Here is a 17,867-nt window from a genome sequence, read left to right on the forward strand (position 1 = left end):
GAGGGTAAGAGGACAGACGAAGGGAGCGGGTGCCAGGGTCTTGTGTTTATAAAGAAATGATTCCATCCTTGTTGCCTGGACAACCAGAAACCAGGTTGTAAGCGGTATTCAGCCCCATGGGCAATAAATCCCTCCATATCCAGGCAGGAGGAGGATTCCCACTGTAGCCTGACAGTTCGCACTACTACCCAGGCACCCAACTAGGTGGAGCTGTGCTCCTTTGGCCCCACCATTCATAATGAAATCTCGCTCATCTGGTTCTACTGCTGGCTATTAGCCCCCACATGGCCCAGTGGAACAGACTGGGACCGAGTGGTGCCTTCTAAGACGTGACTCAACAAGCTGACCACGGGTACCAGTGGATTTACACTACAACCCCACTCCTCAAGGATTGTAAATGCCCGGCTTCTCTTCAGATTCAGGAAACTAGCTTAGAGGCCTAGCAGCCACACAGGGAGATGGGTGGTGAGCGCTCAGCTCAGCAGAGCATGCAGTGCAGCGTAGGGGTTTAAGTGATCATTGAATTGGGACACATCACATTCCATCTGTCGGGTTTCCCCTACTAATGTACAAATCTGCAAAGGAGACAGCTGAAATATGGGATATGTGGGTTCCACGTGAAGGGGTTTGGCTCCTCTGGTGGCTCATGAAGAATGGAGCAAATCATTCACTCAGCATGTTGGACGGAGGACAGAATGGACGTGACAAGAAAGGAGAGTAGTTCTGTGCTCACTCCAACTGCCAGGCCCCACCTGCTTGGCTGCTGCCTTACGACTCTGTTGCCCCCAGAAACTCAGTTGGTGGGATTTTTCAAAGGCCTGTCAAACCAATTCAAGATGCAGAAATGTCTTGCCAATCTGCATTCACACAATGGCTTGTCTTCTTGACCAGACCAATGCCCCTCAGTCCCAAGTCTCTGTGAGATATTGGCAGGAATCAACTAACCAGCCCTGGGAGGGAGCAGCCTACAAGCCCATGAATGAAATAAAAGACTGGTGATGGCATGATGAGCACAGTTTCACAGGGCATAACACCAGCTTTGAACATAGACCCTTCAGAAAGTGGAATGGTGCAGAGCCTCCAAACTGAATTTTCCAAAGGGGAGAGTAAGGACATTTCGTCGGTGAGAAAAGGTGCAGAGGGTCTTCCTGGAAAACATCTTCAGAGAAGATTCTATGAAACTCGACATTGTTCATATTCAACCCACAAATCCCTCGATATATATACAGCCTCATCATACAATACTAATACAGAAAGTAGTTATTGTCTGTTCATTCTGTATGCAACCATGAACACCAACCCTAATGTCATTGCAAGTACATCAGTGCCCCTGAAAAGTCCTGTCTCTTTCTGTTGCTCCCAACGGACAGTCGAATATACGTATACTGATTCCTATATTTTTCTGGCAGGAGAACCATGAGCAAAGGCTTTCCTAACATCACAGCTCCCACACCAAGACCTACAATTAAACCAGCTGATCCTGGAATATGCAACCCTAATCCCTGGCTCTCTGAATGAAGAGTTCAACACAATCTCAGAAATGTAATTCTCCAAAGGACTATGAATATTCAAGTATGAAGACCCTCCATGGTAAAACATGAATATCAAACCAGAAGTGGTTCCATGATAACCAACAGTTTAATACAGCTACTGAGAAGAAAAAGCATACCTCACGCATTTCAAAGTGTCAAATCCACTTTCTATTCTGACATGTTTCCACCCCGCCCGCAGGCCCTATGCCTAATGTCTCTGGTTTCCTCCTTCTGGTGTGAGATCTTGGAAAGAGGTGTTTTGTGTCATTTCTTACCGTCCAAAGCACCATGCACTCATTCCCAGATCCCCGGTAAACATGAGAGCAACGCACACCCCGAGTACTTGTTATGCTTCACCCAAATCTAGGCTGCATCTCTTGAGGAGATCCATCAAAATTAACAAGAGTGCCTAAAATGGCTCCATTCCTCTTGACACTGGAGCTCCATTGATATTGGGAAAGTAGGTTGAAAGACCCTATGATAGTCCTGAATCCTACCAGTAGAGAACCACATCAAATCAGCCTCAAGCCTCCCATTAATGATCAAGAAGTCACAAGCAAGCCACTGCAAAGCCAAACTGTCTGAGAAACTCCAGGGACAAGAGTGGCTGGCTTTTGTGTTCACCACTTGGTTTTCCAGTTTTCATTGCAGTTCATGTGGAAAGTGCTCAGGTGTGGAAGCCCCCTTCATTGTCAGAGGGTATGGGAGTATATCCCAAAATCCTGGAGAGAGCTAGGTGTAAGTGCGGTTGTCATTTTGAATTTCTGGCCACCAAAACCTGGTGAACAATGCGCAGGGGAGGAAGGTGGTGAAGAATTATTGGCATAATCATTCTCATGAGAGACCCGTGATCTCTGTCCTAAGGAGAGTAGAGTGAGGTCTTGGGAGTAGTTCTGTGAAGAAAGGTAGGTGAGTGTGCAGCACTGCTGTCTTGGAGCACATTTGCAAACTGAATGGTGTCCTTGGAAATGGGTTGCTCCTGAAACTGGTGCTATTTTCCAGTGTTGATTCATTTGTGAGGAGAGGAGAAAAGAAAAGTAAGAGGTGAGAGGATGGAGGGTTGGGAGGCCCCGATTCGGTCTCATTTGTTTGTTTGTAATTTCCCTGATCTAACAGTGCTGCCAGGGTCTGGAACCCTGGTCTGGAACATGGGAGGCAGGCACTCTACATGATGGGCTATAACGCCAGTACAGGAACGTCTGCTCTGAGTTACTACACTTGATCACTAACAGTACTAATTGGTGAAAAAGTATGCAGAGAAGCAATCATGACTAAGACAAGCAATATCTAAGGAGTTCTTAATCCTTTTGTTCATGACAATCCAGCAAGGAACTCTTTTGCATGTCATTTCACCAAGAGCCACGGTGTGTCCTGAGGAACAGATATTTGCCCTAGTTGCTTAAGGAGAAAAAAGGGATGTAACTCACCTCTGAGCACAAATTTGTATCAGGGATCCAAGGACGCCAGAATCAGGGGCAGCAGAAAGACTATGTGGGATTGAGAATATGCTCAATTGGTGATTGTGAAGGGAGACTTTGGGATCATTCACACATGAAACACTCTCCAATATATTCACAATCTTCTGATTAATTCCTCCATTCTATTTTTTAATATTTTCCTTTGGTCATTTTCTTTTGAAAAATTCTAAAGAGCAGAGACCTCTGCTTAATGGACAAGCCAGTTTTGGTGATGGATCTTGCCCATCTTGTCAGGAAAGGTTGAGGCATTGGAAGATTTTCCTACTGTGCTATGCCTGTTTCCCTCAGTGAGTGGGTTCTTCAGCAATTTAGCCAGATGCTGTTGTGAGATATAACAAGGCAAAGGCAAGTGTTGATGGCTCATGGGGTCTGGGGTCCCAGAATCTAAACATGGTGGCAAAATAAAACATTCCTTATCCAGTTTCAATTTTCTGCTCCTTACATTTTCAGTTATTACTCTCAAGATTCATTACAGAGAGATCCTGGCTGATATTCATATCCTTGGTCCTACATTCATTCAGGTACATACACTTCCACTCAGAAATACGCATCAATTGCTTACCAGTTGTCCTGTAATATGAGAAACATTCATGGGAGAAGTCCTCTAATGAAAGGGGAGGGAGCAGGCTCTGGCAGTTAGGTTGTGAAGGGTGCTGGGCTTCTAGGCTCCGGTAGGAGAAGGCAGTTGGTTGCACACCCCAGAGGGTTTTTGAAGCCTTGGGCAACATGAATTTTGAAGACTGGGTCATGTGACATGCCTCCTGCACCCCAGATTCCACTTTAGGTCACAGAGGATTGGCCTGAGAACACAGTGGCGTCATGAAATCCATGGCAAGCAGAGAACATTCAGTGCTTGTCTGCTTCAAGCCCACATTCAAGACAAGCACCGGCTCAGCTGTGAGGGTAAGAGGACAGACGAAGGGAGCGGGTGCCAGGGTCTTGTGTTTATAAAGAAATGATTCCATCCTTGTTGCCTGGACAACCAGAAACCAGGTTGTAAGCGGTATTCAGCCCCATGGGCAATAAATCCCTCCATATCCAGGCAGGAGGAGGATTCCCACTGTAGCCTGACAGTTCGCACTACTACCCAGGCACCCAACTAGGTGGAGCTGTGCTCCTTTGGCCCCACCATTCATAATGAAATCTCGCTCATCTGGTTCTACTGCTGGCTATTAGCCCCCACATGGCCCAGTGGAACAGACTGGGACCGAGTGGTGCCTTCGAAGACTTGGCTCAACAAGCTGACCACGGGTACCAGTGGATTTACACTACAACCCCACTCCTCAAGGATTGTAAATGCCCGGCTTCTCTTCAGATTCAGGAAACTAGCTTAGAGGCCTAGCAGCCACACAGGGACATGGGTGGTGAGCGCTCAGCTCAGCAGAGCATGCAGTGCAGCGTAGGGGTTTAAGTGATCATTGAATTGGGACACATCACATTCCTTCTGTCGGGTTTCCCCTACTAATGTACAAATCTGCAAAGGAGACAGCTGAAATATGGGATATGTGGGTTCCACGTGAAGGGGTTTGGCTCCTCTTGTGGCTCATGAAGAATGGAGCAAATCATTCACTCAGCATGTTGGACGGAGGACAGAATGGACGTGACAAGAAAGGAGAGTAGTTCTGTGCTCACTCCAACTGCCAGGCCCCACCTGCTTGGCTGCTGCCTTACGACTCTGTTGCCCCCAGAAACTCAGTTGGTGGGATTTTTCAAAGGCCTGTCAAACCAATTCAAGATGCAGAAATGTCTTGCCAATCTGCATTCACACAATGGCTTGTCTTCTTGACCAGACCAATGCCCCTCAGTCCCAAGTCTCTGTGAGATATTGGCAGGAATCAACTAACCAGCCCTGGGAGGGAGCAGCCTACAAGCCCATGAATGAAATAAAAGACTGGTGATGGCATGATGAGCACAGTTTCACAGGGCATAACACCAGCTTTGAACATAGACCCTTCAGAAAGTGGAATGGTGCAGAGCCTCCAAACTGAATTTTCCAAAGGGGAGAGTAAGGACATTTCGTCGGTGAGAAAAGGTGCAGAGGGTCTTCCTGGAAAACATCTTCAGAGAAGATTCTATGAAACTCGACATTGTTCATATTCAACCCACAAATCCCTCGATATATATACAGCCTCATCATACAATACTAATACAGAAAGTAGTTATTGTCTGTTCATTCTGTATGCAACCATGAACACCAACCCTAATGTCATTGCAAGTACATCAGTGCCCCTGAAAAGTCCTGTCTCTTTCTGTTGCTCCCAACGGACAGTCGAATATACGTATACTGATTCCTATATTTTTCTGGCAGGAGAACCATGAGCAAAGGCTTTCCTAACATCACAGCTCCCACACCAAGACCTACAATTAAACCAGCTGATCCTGGAATATGCAACCCTAATCCCTGGCTCTCTGAATGAAGAGTTCAACACAATCTCAGAAATGTAATTCTCCAAAGGACTATGAATATTCAAGTATGAAGACCCTCCATGGTAAAACATGAATATCAAACCAGAAGTGGTTCCATGATAACCAACAGTTTAATACAGCTACTGAGAAGAAAAAGCATACCTCACGCATTTCAAAGTGTCAAATCCACTTTCTATTCTGACATGTTTCCACCCCGCCCGCAGGCCCTATGCCTAATGTCTCTGGTTTCCTCCTTCTGGTGTGAGATCTTGGAAAGAGGTGTTTTGTGTCATTTCTTACCGTCCAAAGCAAAATGCACTCATTCCCAGATCCCCGGTAAACATGAGAGCAACTCACACCCCGAGTACTTGTTATGCTTCACCCAATTCTAGGCTGCATCTCTTGAGGAGATCCATCAAAATTAACAAGAGTGCCTAAAATGGCTCCATTCCTCTTGACACTGGAGCTCCATTGATATTGGGAAAGTAGGTTGAAAGACCCTATGATAGTCCTGAATCCTACCAGTAGAGAACCACATCAAATCAGCCTCAAGCCTCCCATTAATGATCAAGAAGTCACAAGCAAGCCACTGCAAAGCCAAACTGTCTGAGAAACTCCAGGGACAAGAGTGGCTGGCTTTTGTGTTCACCACTTGGTTTTCCAGTTTTCATTGCAGTTCATGTGGAAAGTGCTCAGGTGTGGAAGCCCCCTTCATTGTCAGAGGGTATGGGAGTATATCCCAAAATCCTGGAGAGAGCTAGGTGTAAGTGCGGTTGTCATTTTGAATTTCTGGCCACCAAAACCTGGTGAACAATGCACAGGGGAGGAAGGTGGTGAAGAATTATTGGCATAATCATTCTCATGAGAGACCTGTGATCTCTGTCCTAAGGAGAGTAGAGTGAGGTCTTGGGAGTAGTTCTGTGAAGAAAGGTAGGTGAGTGTGCAGCACTGCTGTCTTGGAGCACATTTGCAAACTGAATGGTGTCCTTGGAAATGGGTTGCTCCTGAAACTGGTGCTATTTTCCAGTGTTGATTCATTTGTGAGGAGAGGTGAAAAGAAAAGTAAGAGGTGAGAGGATGGAGGGTTGGGAGGCCCCGATTCGGTCTCATTTGTCTGTTTGTAATTTCCCTGAACTAACAGTGCTGCCAGGGTCTGGAACCCTGGTCTGGAACATGGGAGGCAGGCACTCTACATGATGGGCTATAACGCCAGTACAGGAACGTCTGCTCTGAGTTACTACACTTGATCTCTAACAGTACTAATTGGTGAAAAAGTATGCAGAGAAGCAATCATGACTAAGACAAGCAATATCTAAGGAGTTCTTAATCCTTTTGTTCATGACAATCCAGCAAGGAACTCTTTTGCATGTCATTTCACCAAGAGCCACGGTGTGTCCTGAGGAACAGATATTTGCCCTAGTTGCTTAAGGAGAAAAAAGGGATGTAACTCACCTCTGAGCACAAATTTGTATCAGGGATCCAAGGACGCCAGAATCAGGGGCAGCAGAAAGACTATGTGGGATTGAGAATATGCTCAATTGGTGATTGTGAAGGGAGACTTTGGGATCATTCACACATGAAACACTCTCCAATATATTCACAATCTTCTGATTAATTCCTCCATTCTATTTTTTAATATTTTCCTTTGGTCATTTTCTTTTGAAAAATTCTAAAGAGCAGAGACCTCTGCTTAATGGACAAGCCAGTTTTGGTGATGGATCTTGCCCATCTTGTCAGGAAAGGTTGAGGCATTGGAAGATTTTCCTACTGTGCTATGCCTGTTTCCCTCAGTGAGTGGGTTCTTCAGCAATTTAGCCAGATGCTGTTGTGAGATATAACAAGGCAAAGGCAAGTGTTGATGGCTCATGGGGTCTGGGGTCCCAGAATCTAAACATGGTGGCAAAATAAAACATTCCTTATCCAGTTTCAATTTTCTGCTCCTTACATTTTCAGTTATTACTCTCAAGATTCATTACAGAGAGATCCTGGCTGATATTCATATCCTTGGTCCTACATTCATTCAGGTACATACACTTCCACTCAGAAATACGCATCAATTGCTTACCAGTTGTCCTGTAATATGAGAAACATTCATGGGAGAAGTCCTCTAATGAAAGGGGAGGGAGCAGGCTCTGGCAGTTAGGTTGTGAAGGGTGCTGGGCTTCTAGGCTCCGGTAGGAGAAGGCAGTTGGTTGCACACCCCAGAGGGTTTTTGAAGCCTTGGGCAACATGAATTTTGAAGACTGGGTCATGTGACATGCCTCCTGCACCCCAGATTCCACTTTAGGTCACAGAGGATTGGCCTGAGAACACAGTGGCGTCATGAAATCCATGGCAAGCAGAGAACATTCAGTGCTTGTCTGCTTCAAGCCCACATTCAAGACAAGCACCGGCTCAGCTGTGAGGGTAAGAGGACAGACGAAGGGAGCGGGTGCCAGGGTCTTGTGTTTATAAAGAAATGATTCCATCCTTGTTGCCTGGACAACCAGAAACCAGGTTGTAAGCGGTATTCAGCCCCATGGGCAATAAATCCCTCCATATCCAGGCAGGAGGAGGATTCCCACTGTAGCCTGACAGTTCGCACTACTACCCAGGCACCCAACTAGGTGGAGCTGTGCTCCTTTGGCCCCACCATTCATAATGAAATCTCGCTCATCTGGTTCTACTGCTGGCTATTAGCCCCCACATGGCCCAGTGGAACAGACTGGGACCGAGTGGTGCCTTCTAAGACGTGACTCAACAAGCTGACCACGGGTACCAGTGGATTTACACTACAACCCCACTCCTCAAGGATTGTAAATGCCCGGCTTCTCTTCAGATTCAGGAAACTAGCTTAGAGGCCTAGCAGCCACACAGGGACATGGGTGGTGAGCGCTCAGCTCAGCAGAGCATGCAGTGCAGCGTAGGGGTTTAAGTGATCATTGAATTGGGACACATCACATTCCTTCTGTCGGGTTTCCCCTACTAATGTACAAATCTGCAAAGGAGACAGCTGAAATATGGGATATGTGGGTTCCACGTGAAGGGGTTTGGCTCCTCTTGTGGCTCATGAAGAATGGAGCAAATCATTCACTCAGCATGTTGGATGGAGGACAGAATGGACGTGACAAGAAAGGAGAGTAGTTCTGTGCTCACTCCAACTGCCAGGCCCCACCTGCTTGGCTGTTGCCTTACGACTCTGTTGCCCCCAGAAACTTAGTTGGTGGGATTTTTCAAAGGCCTGTCAAACCAACTCAAGATGCAGAAATGTCTTGCCAATCTGCATTCACACAATGGCTTGTCTTCTTGACCAGACCAATGCCCCTCAGTCCTAAGGCTCTCTGAGATATTGTGAGGAATCAACTAACCAGCCCCGGGAGAAAGCAGCCTACAAGCCCGTGAATGAAATAAAAGCCTGGTGATGGCATGATGAGTACAGTTTCACAGGGCATAACACCAGCTTTCAACATAGACCCTTCTAAAAGTGGAATGGTGCAGAGCTTCCAAACTGAATATTCAAAAGGGGTGAGTAAGGACATTTGGGAGGCAAGAAATCCTGGAGAGTGTCATGCTGGAAAACATTTTCGGAAAAGAGACACTACAAAACTCGTCATTGTTCATGATAAGCCTGCCAGTTCCACGACATATATTCCGCCTCATCATACACTACAAAGAGATGAAGTAGTTAATGCCCATTCATTCTGTTTGCCACCATGAACGCCGACCCTAATTTCGTTGATAGTACATCAATGCCCTTGCAAATTCCTGTCTCTTTCTGTTCCTCCAAGGGACAGCCGAATATATCTAAGCTGATTCCTATAATTTTCTGGCACAAGAACCATGACCAAAGGCTTCCCAACATCATAGCACCTACCCACGACCTCCAATTTAAAGCAGCTGATCCTGGGATATGCAAAACAATTCCCTGGCTCTCTGAATGAAGAGTGCAGCACAATCTCAGAAATGTAATCCGCAAAAGAACTATGAATATTCACTTGCGAAGATCCTATGACAGCAAAACCTGAATATCAAAACAGAAGTGGTTCCATAATAACCAACATTTGAATAGAATTACTGGGTAGGAAAGCATACCGCAAGCATGTGCAAATTGTCAGATGCGTTTTCTTTCTTGACTTGTTTCCTTCCACCGGAAACATTCCATATGCCTAATGTCACTGATTTCTTCTTCCAGTGTGACATCTTGGAAAGAGGGGTTCTCGTGTCATTCATAACCCTCCAAAGGACAATGCATTCATTCCTAGATCCCCGGTAAACATGAGAGCAACTCACAATCCGAGTTGTTGTTCTGCTTTACCCAATTCTCTGCTGGATCTCTTGAGGAAGTCCATCAATATTAACAAGAGTCTATAAATGGGCTCCATTCCTCTTGACACTGGAGCTCCAATGATTTTGGGACAGCGCATTGTAAATCCCCCATAATACCCCTGAATGCTAGCGGTAGAGGCAAACATCGATTCAGCCCCAAATCCTACTGAGATTCATGGAGAAGTCACATGCAAGCCAACGCAAAGCACAAGTGTCTGAGAAACTCCAGGGAAAAGAGCAACTGTTTTTTTGTTCACCTCTTGGTTTTCCATTTGACATTGAGATTCTCATGGAAAGTGCTCAGGTTTGAAAGTCCCCTTCATTGGCAGTGAGTTTGGGAGTGTGTGCAAGAAGCCAGGAGAGTTCCAGGTACAAGTGCGGGTGTCATTTCGTACTTTCTGCCACCGAAACCTGGTGAACAATGCGCAGTGTAAGAAGGTGGTGAAGAATGATTTGCATAAGCATACTCATGAGAGACGGGTGATCTCTGCCCTAAGGAGAGTAGAGTGAGGTGGTGGAAGCAGTACTCCGAAGAAATGCAGGTGAGTATGCAGCACCGTGCTCTCGGAGCACATTTGCAAACTCAAATGTGTGAGTGGAAATGAGTTGGATGTGAAAATGGTGCTCTTTTCCAGTGTTGATTGATTTTGTGAATAGATGAGAAAAGAAATAAGAGGTGAGAGGATGGAAGGTTGGGAGGCTCCGAGTCAGTGTCATTTGTTTGTTATCTCCTCAATCTAACAGAGCAGCTGGGGACTTGAACCCGGGCCTGGAGCATGTGAGGCAGGCACTCTAAGTGATGGCCTATATCGCCAGCAGAGGGATGGTTTCTCTGAGTTACAACACTTGATCACTTACAGTCAAACTTTGTGAAAATGTATGCGGACAAGCAATCATGACCACGCCAAACATGCCTAAGGAATTCTTAATCCTCTTGTTCACAAGAATCCATCAAGGAACTCTATGCATGTCAATACACAAGACCAGCGGTGTGTCCTAAGGGAAAAAAATTTCCCCTCTTCCCTTTAGGTCAAAAATGGATGATACTAATCCCTGAGCACAAATTTGTATCAGGGATCCAAGGAAGCCAGGAGAAGGGTCAGAGGCAGGAAAATGTGGGATTGAGAACATGTCTAACTGGTGACTAAGAATGGAGAATTTGGGGATCATTCACACATGCAACCCTAGCCAATACATTCACAAACTACTTATAAATTCCTCGATCCTATCTTTTTCTTATATTTCCTTTTGTCATTTTCCTTGGAAATATTCTAAACAGCAGAGACCTGTGCATAATGGACAAGGCAGGTTTTCTGATGGATCTTGCCCCAAAATCAGGAAAAGGTGAGGCAGATGAAGTTGTTCCTCCTGTGCTATGCCTGTTTCCCTCAGTGAGAGGGTGTTTCACCAATTTAGCAAGATACTGTTGTGAGATATAAAAAGGCAAAGGCAAGTGTTGAAGGCTCATGGGGTCTGTGGTCCCAGAAGCAAAACGTGGTGACAAAAAGAAAACATTCCTCATACAATTTCACTTTCTGCTCCTTATGATTTCAGTTATTCCTCTCAAGATTCATTACAGAGAGACCGTGGCTGAGTGTCATAACCTTGATCCCACATTCATTTAGGTGCATTCACTTCCACTAAGAAAATCGCATCAGTTGCTTACCAGGTCTCCTGTGACATGAGAACCTTTACACTAAATAATCAGAGAGAAGCCAGCAGGCATTGGGCAGCTAGGTTGTGAAGGGCGCGGGACTTCTAGGCTTCATTGGAGAAGGCACTTGGTTGCACTCCCCAAAAGGTTTGTGAAGCCTTGGGCAACAAGAACTGTGAAGACTGGCTCATGGAACATGGTGCCTGCACCCCAGATTCTACCTGAGGTCACAGAGGAGCGGCCTGAGAACACGGTGGCACCATGGTTCCCATGGCAACCAGAGAGTGTTCTTCTCCTGGCTGCTTCAAGCCCACATTCAAAACAAGCATGGGCTTAGCTGTGAGGGTAAGAGGGTAGACCAAGGGAGCAGGTGCCAGGATCTTGCCCTTTTAAAGAAATGATTCTATCCTTGTTGCCTGGTCACTGACACACCAGGCTGTAAGCAGTGTGCATCCCCGTGGTCGATAAATCTCTCCATGTCCCCGCAGGACCAGGGTTCCCACTGAAGCTTGGAAGCTCGTACTTCAAACCAGGCCCACTAGGTGGCGCTGTGCTCCTTTGTCCCCAGCATTCATACTGACAGCCCACTTACCTGGCTCTAATGCAGGCTATTAGCCCCCTCAAGGTCTAATGGAACAGGCTGGGACCTAGGTGTGCCTGAGAGGACATGGCTCAGGAAGCTTAGCACCCGTACCAGTGTATTTGACCTCCGACCCCACTCCTGCAGGACTGGGAAAACCCGGGTTACTTTCAGAGTCAGGAAACTAGTCTAGAGGCCTAGCTGACACAGAGAGAGAGAAGGGTGGTAAGTGGTCACCTCAGTAGTGCATGCAGTGCAGCGCCGGGGTAAAAGTGATCATGGGATTGGGACACATCCCATTCCATCTTTCGAAATTCCCCTACTAACCTACAATGTCTGGTAAGGAGACACCTGGAACATGGGTTGGCCGTGTTCCATGTCAAGTTGTGTGGTTCCTCTGATGGCTCATGTAGACAGGAGGGAGTCATTCACTCAGCATGTTGGTGTGATGAATGGATGAACCTGAAAAACAAGAAGAGTTGTTCTGTGCTCACTCCAACTGCCAGGCCCCTCCTCCTTTGCTGCTGCATTAGGACTCCGGTGCACCCAGAAACTTACCTCCTGGGATTTTTACAGGGGCTCGACAATCCTCCTCATGATGCAGAAATATCTTGGCAATATTCATTGGCACAATGGTTCGTCTTCTTGACCAGACAAATGCCCCTCTGTCGCAAAGCCCTGTGGGATATTGTCAGGAGTCATCTAACTAACCCCGTCAGGGAGCAGACTAAAAACCAGGGAGTGAAATAACCGCCTGGTGATGGCATGATGAGCACAGTTTCACAGGGCTTAACACCAGGTTTGAACATCGACCGTGCTGAAATTGGAACGGAGAAATCTTCCAAGCTGAATATTGAAAAGGGGAGAGTAAGGACATTTGGGGGGCAAGAAATCCTGGAGTGTCATGCTGGAAAACAATTTCGGAAAAGAGACACTACAAAACTCGTCATTGTTCACGATCAGCCTGCCAACTCCACGACTTACATTCTGCCTCATCATACACTACAAAGAGAGGAAGTAGTTATTTCCCATTCATTCAGTATGCCGCCACGAACGCCGACCCTTATTTCGTTGGAAGTACATCAATGCCCTTGCAAATTCCTGTCTCTTTCTGTTCCTCCCAAGGGTCAGCCGAATATATGTAGGCTGATTCCTATATTTTTCTGGCACAAGAAACATGATCAAAGGCTTCCCAACATCACAACATCTACCCACGACCTCCAATTTAAAGCAGCTGATCCTGGGATATGCAACACAAATCCCTGGCTCTCTGAATGAAGAGTGCAGCACAATCTCAGAAATTTAATCCCTGAAAGGACTATGAATATTCATTTGTGAAGATCCTACATCAGCAAACCTGAATATCAAAACAGAAGTGGTTCCATAATAACCCAACTTTGAATATAATTACTGAGGTGGAAAAGCATACCACAAGCATGTGCAAATGGTCAAATGGGTATTCTTTCTTGACTTGTTTCCTTCCACCGGAAACATTCCATATGCCTAATGTCACTGATTTCTTCTTCCAGTGTGACATCTTGGAAAAGGGGTTCTTGTGTCATTCCTTTTCCTCCAAAGCACAATGCATTCATTCCTAGATCCCCGGTAAACATGAGAGCAACTCACAATCCGAGTTGTTGTTCTGCTTTACCCAATTCTCTGCTGGATCTCTTGAGGAAGTCCATCAATATTAACAAGAGTCTATAAATGGGCTCCATTCCTCTTGACACTGGAGCTCCAATGATTTTGGGACAGCGCATTGTAAATCCCCCATAATACCCCTGAATGCTAGCGGTAGAGGCAAACATCGATTCAGCCCCAAATCCTACTGAGATTCATGGAGAAGTCACATGCAAGCCAACGCAAAGCACAAGTGTCTGAGAAACTCCAGGGAAAAGAGCAACTGTTTTTTTGTTCACCTCTTGGTTTTCCATTTGACATTGAGATTCTCATGGAAAGTGCTCAGGTTTGAAAGTCCCCTTCATTGGCAGTGAGTTTGGGAGTGTGTGCAAGAAGCCAGGAGAGTTCCAGGTACAAGTGCGGGTGTCATTTCGTACTTTCTGCCACCGAAACCTGGTGAACAATGCGCAGTGTAAGAAGGTGGTGAAGAATGATTTGCATAAGCATACTCATGAGAGACAGGTGATCTCTGCCCTAAGGAGAGTAGAGTGAGGTGGTGGAAGCAGTACTCCGAAGAAATGCAGGTGAGTATGCAGCACCGTGCTCTCGGAGCACATTTGCAAACTCAAATGTGTGAGTGGAAATGAGTTGGATGTGAAAATGGTGCTCTTTTCCAGTGTTGATTGATTTTGTGAATAGATGAGAAAAGAAATAAGAGGTGAGAGGATGGAAGGTTGGGAGGCTCTGAATCAGTGTCATTTGTTTGTTATCTCCTCAATCTAACAGAGCAGCTGGGGACTTGAACCCGGGCCTGGAGCATGTGAGGCAGGCACTCTAAGTGATGGTCTATATCGCCAGCAGAGGGATGGTTTCTCTGAGTTACAACACTTGATCACTTACAGTCAAACTTTGTGAAAATGTATGCGGACAAGCAATCATGACCACGCCAAACAATGCCTAAGGAATTCTTAATCCTCTTGTTCACAAGAATCCATCAAGGAACTCTATGCATGTCAATACACAAGACCAGCGGTGTGTCCTAAGGGAAAAAAATTTCCCCTCTTCCCTTTAGGTCAAAAATGGATGATACTAATCCCTGAGCACAAATTTGTATCAGGGATCCAAGGAAGCCAGGAGAAGGGTCAGAGGCAGGAAAATGTGGGATTGAGAACATGTCTAACTGGTGACTAAGAATGGAGAATTTGGGGATCATTCACACATGCAACCCTAGCCAATACATTCACAAACTACTTATAAATTCCTCGATCCTATCTTTTTCTTATATTCCCTTTTGTCATTTTCCTTGGAAATATTCTAAACAGCAGAGACTTGCCCATATTGGACAAGGCAGTTTTGGTGATGGATCTTGCCCATCATCTCAGGAAAGGGTGAGGCAGAGGAAGTTGTTCCTCCTGTGCTATGCCTTTTTCCCTCAGAGAGGGTGCTTCAGCAATTTAGCCAGATGCTGTTGGGAGATATAACAAGGCAAAGGCAAGTGTTGAAGTCTCATGGGGTCTGTGGTCCCAGAAGCTAAACCTGGTGACAAAAAGAAAACATTCCTCATACAATTTCACTTTCTGCTCCTTATGATTTCAGTTATTCCTCTCAAGATTCATTACAGAGAGACCGTGGCTGAGTGTCATAACCTTGATCCCACATTCATTCAGGTGCATTCACTTCCACTAAGAAAATCGCATCAGTTGCTTACCAGGTCTCCTGTGACATGAGAACCATTCAACTAAGTAATCAAAGAGGAGCGAGCAGGCATTGGGCAGCTAGGCTGTGAAGGGCGCGGGGCTTCTAGACTTCAGTGGAGAAGGCACTTGGTTGCACTCCCCAAATGGTTTGTGAAGCCTTGGGCAACAAGAACTTTGAAGACTGGTTCAGGGGACATGGCACCTGCACCCCAGATTCTACCTTAGGTCACAGAGGAGCGTCCCGAGACCACAGTGGGGCCACGGTTTCCATGGCTTCCATAGAGCTTTCCACTCCTGGCTGCTTCAAGCTTACATTCAAGACAAGCACTGGCTCTGCTCTGAGGATAAGAGGATAGACGAAGTGAGCGGGTGTCAGGGTCTTGCCTTTTTAAAGCAATCTTTCTGTCCTTTTTTCCAGTCAATGAGAATCCAGGCTGCAAGCAGTAGGCAGTTCTGTGCGAGATAAATCCGTCCATGTCCAGACATGATAATTGTTCCTACTGATTCCTGACAGCTTGCAGTTCCATCCAGTCCCGTGAGGTGGCGCTGTGCTCCATTGGCTGCTCAATTCATGTTGATAGCCTTCTCCCCTGGCTCCTGCTGCAGGCTATCAGCCCCCACAAAGTCCAGTGGAACAGGCTGGGACCGAGGGCTGCCTGAGAGGTTGTGGGTCAACAAGCTTAGCACCGGCACCAGTGGATTTGCCCTCTGACCCCTGGACTAGGAAAACCCGGGACTTCTTCAGAGTCAGGAAACTAGCCTAGAGGCCTAGGAGCCACACAGAGAATTGGGTGGTCATTGCTAACCACAGTGGAGCATGCAGTGTGGAGACGGGTCTTAAGTGATCTTTGAATTGGGACACATCACATTCCATTTATCGGGTTTCCCCTTCTAAGCTACTATTTTGGTTCAATATCAATTGATCCCCAGAAACTCAAAGTGCACACACGGCAATGCAAATCACACAACGAGGTTTTATTGCAACCTGTCCCTCAAACCACTACCATGACTGGGTGGGGAGCAGCCCCGAGGGATGAGAAAGCACTCTACTTAAGAAATTTCCAATCATTCACATACAAAGACCTGTACATTACTGGTTAACATTTGAAGAGCTAAACATTTGTTTTCTTTTGGTTGGGTCCTGCCAATTTATTTTAATATCATTGGGTTCCGCCAAAACTGAATGGTCCTGGAGGAAGAAGGGAGGAGGGATTGGGTGAACTATGCAGGAGATGTGTCAGGTCTAGGCCCCCTTCCCTGTCCTTGATAGATAAGGTTTCCAGGCAGCTGCCCATTTCTCAGACAGATATCTCTTAACAACCTTGATAAACCCCGGGTGTTGGGGGCTGTGCCATGTGGGCTGCACTGGGATGGCGGTTGTTTTGATCACATTGACAGTGAGGAGGTGGATTGATATAAGCACAACTAGGTGTTTTTTCATTGACCATATTCAGTTAAGTCCATGCACACAACACGTGCACAGGTGTTCCCGAGTGCTTCTGCTTGGGCCTGCTCATTTTAATCTTTGCCATGATAGGCTAGCTGGCTCCTCTGCCTGATCTCAACTGGTGTGGCCCTGCCCTCCACCTCCTGGAGGGAATATAAGTGGGCAGTAGGCAGAAGGCAAGGAGCAGCAGTAAGCAGAAGCAGCTAGTGGAGAGAAGAAGAAGCTAGAAGAAGCAGCTAGCCCTCAGATAGGTAGCACCAGTTCACAGCATGCGGGATGCAACTCTAAGAAGAAATAGATCTCTGATAAGCGTAGAAGTCTCTCTTTCTCTAAAACTTTCTCTATAAGCAAAGCCTATCTTTCTCTCAAAGCCTCTCTTTCTCTCAAATCAGGCAATCTCTTTTTCCTCAATAAGCTAGGCAATAAGCAAACAAGCAAGGAAGCAGCACAGGAATAGAAGTATTTTATTTCCAGTCCACCTCCAATAAATACATGCACAATTGTTGCCATGGGCAGCGACACCCGGGGGCCCAGTAGTCCTGTTTGTCCTGTATTGTCTCTTAAGGGTAGTACCTGTGCGCCCTTCCCTGGGTAGAGATTTTATGGGCCAGTTCCCGAAATGACTTGTTCATACAACGTGGCTGCACAGATGTCACCTTGTTCTCAACATTCCCCCCTTTAGTTGTTCATAATGAGGAATCATGCTCATTCGTGTGTCATGCATATTCATCCTCTTGAGTCGGTATTCTCTCGTATTGTTGCCTTAGCACCATCAGTTGCACTGTGCTTACATGATTCTTAAGAATAGCTATTCCAACTTCCAGAGGCAGATGGCTTTCATTGCCTTCATTTCCTCGATTTGATCCATTTCCCTATTTCTACACTAACTGCCTGTCCCTAATTCTGGCTTCATTCCCCCCACACACAATTTTGCTTTAGGAACTCCTTTCTTCTGTGAAGAAAAGGGGCACCAATCATTCTGGCTGCTTCAAAACTGAAAGGGGGCAGCGAGGAGCAAGCAGTTTTGAGTTCCCTTTTTAAAATTGTGTCAATCGAGGGGTCCAACTTAGAAGTTTTGTTGGGGAAAAGCAGATTGTGGTCATCTGGGGATGGTTGCTTCTAAGAGAAAAGAACAAAAAGACATGAGT

This window comes from Sciurus carolinensis, unplaced genomic scaffold, assembly GCF_902686445.1.
Source record: "Sciurus carolinensis unplaced genomic scaffold, mSciCar1.2, whole genome shotgun sequence".
NCBI lineage: Eukaryota > Metazoa > Chordata > Mammalia > Rodentia > Sciuridae > Sciurus > Sciurus carolinensis.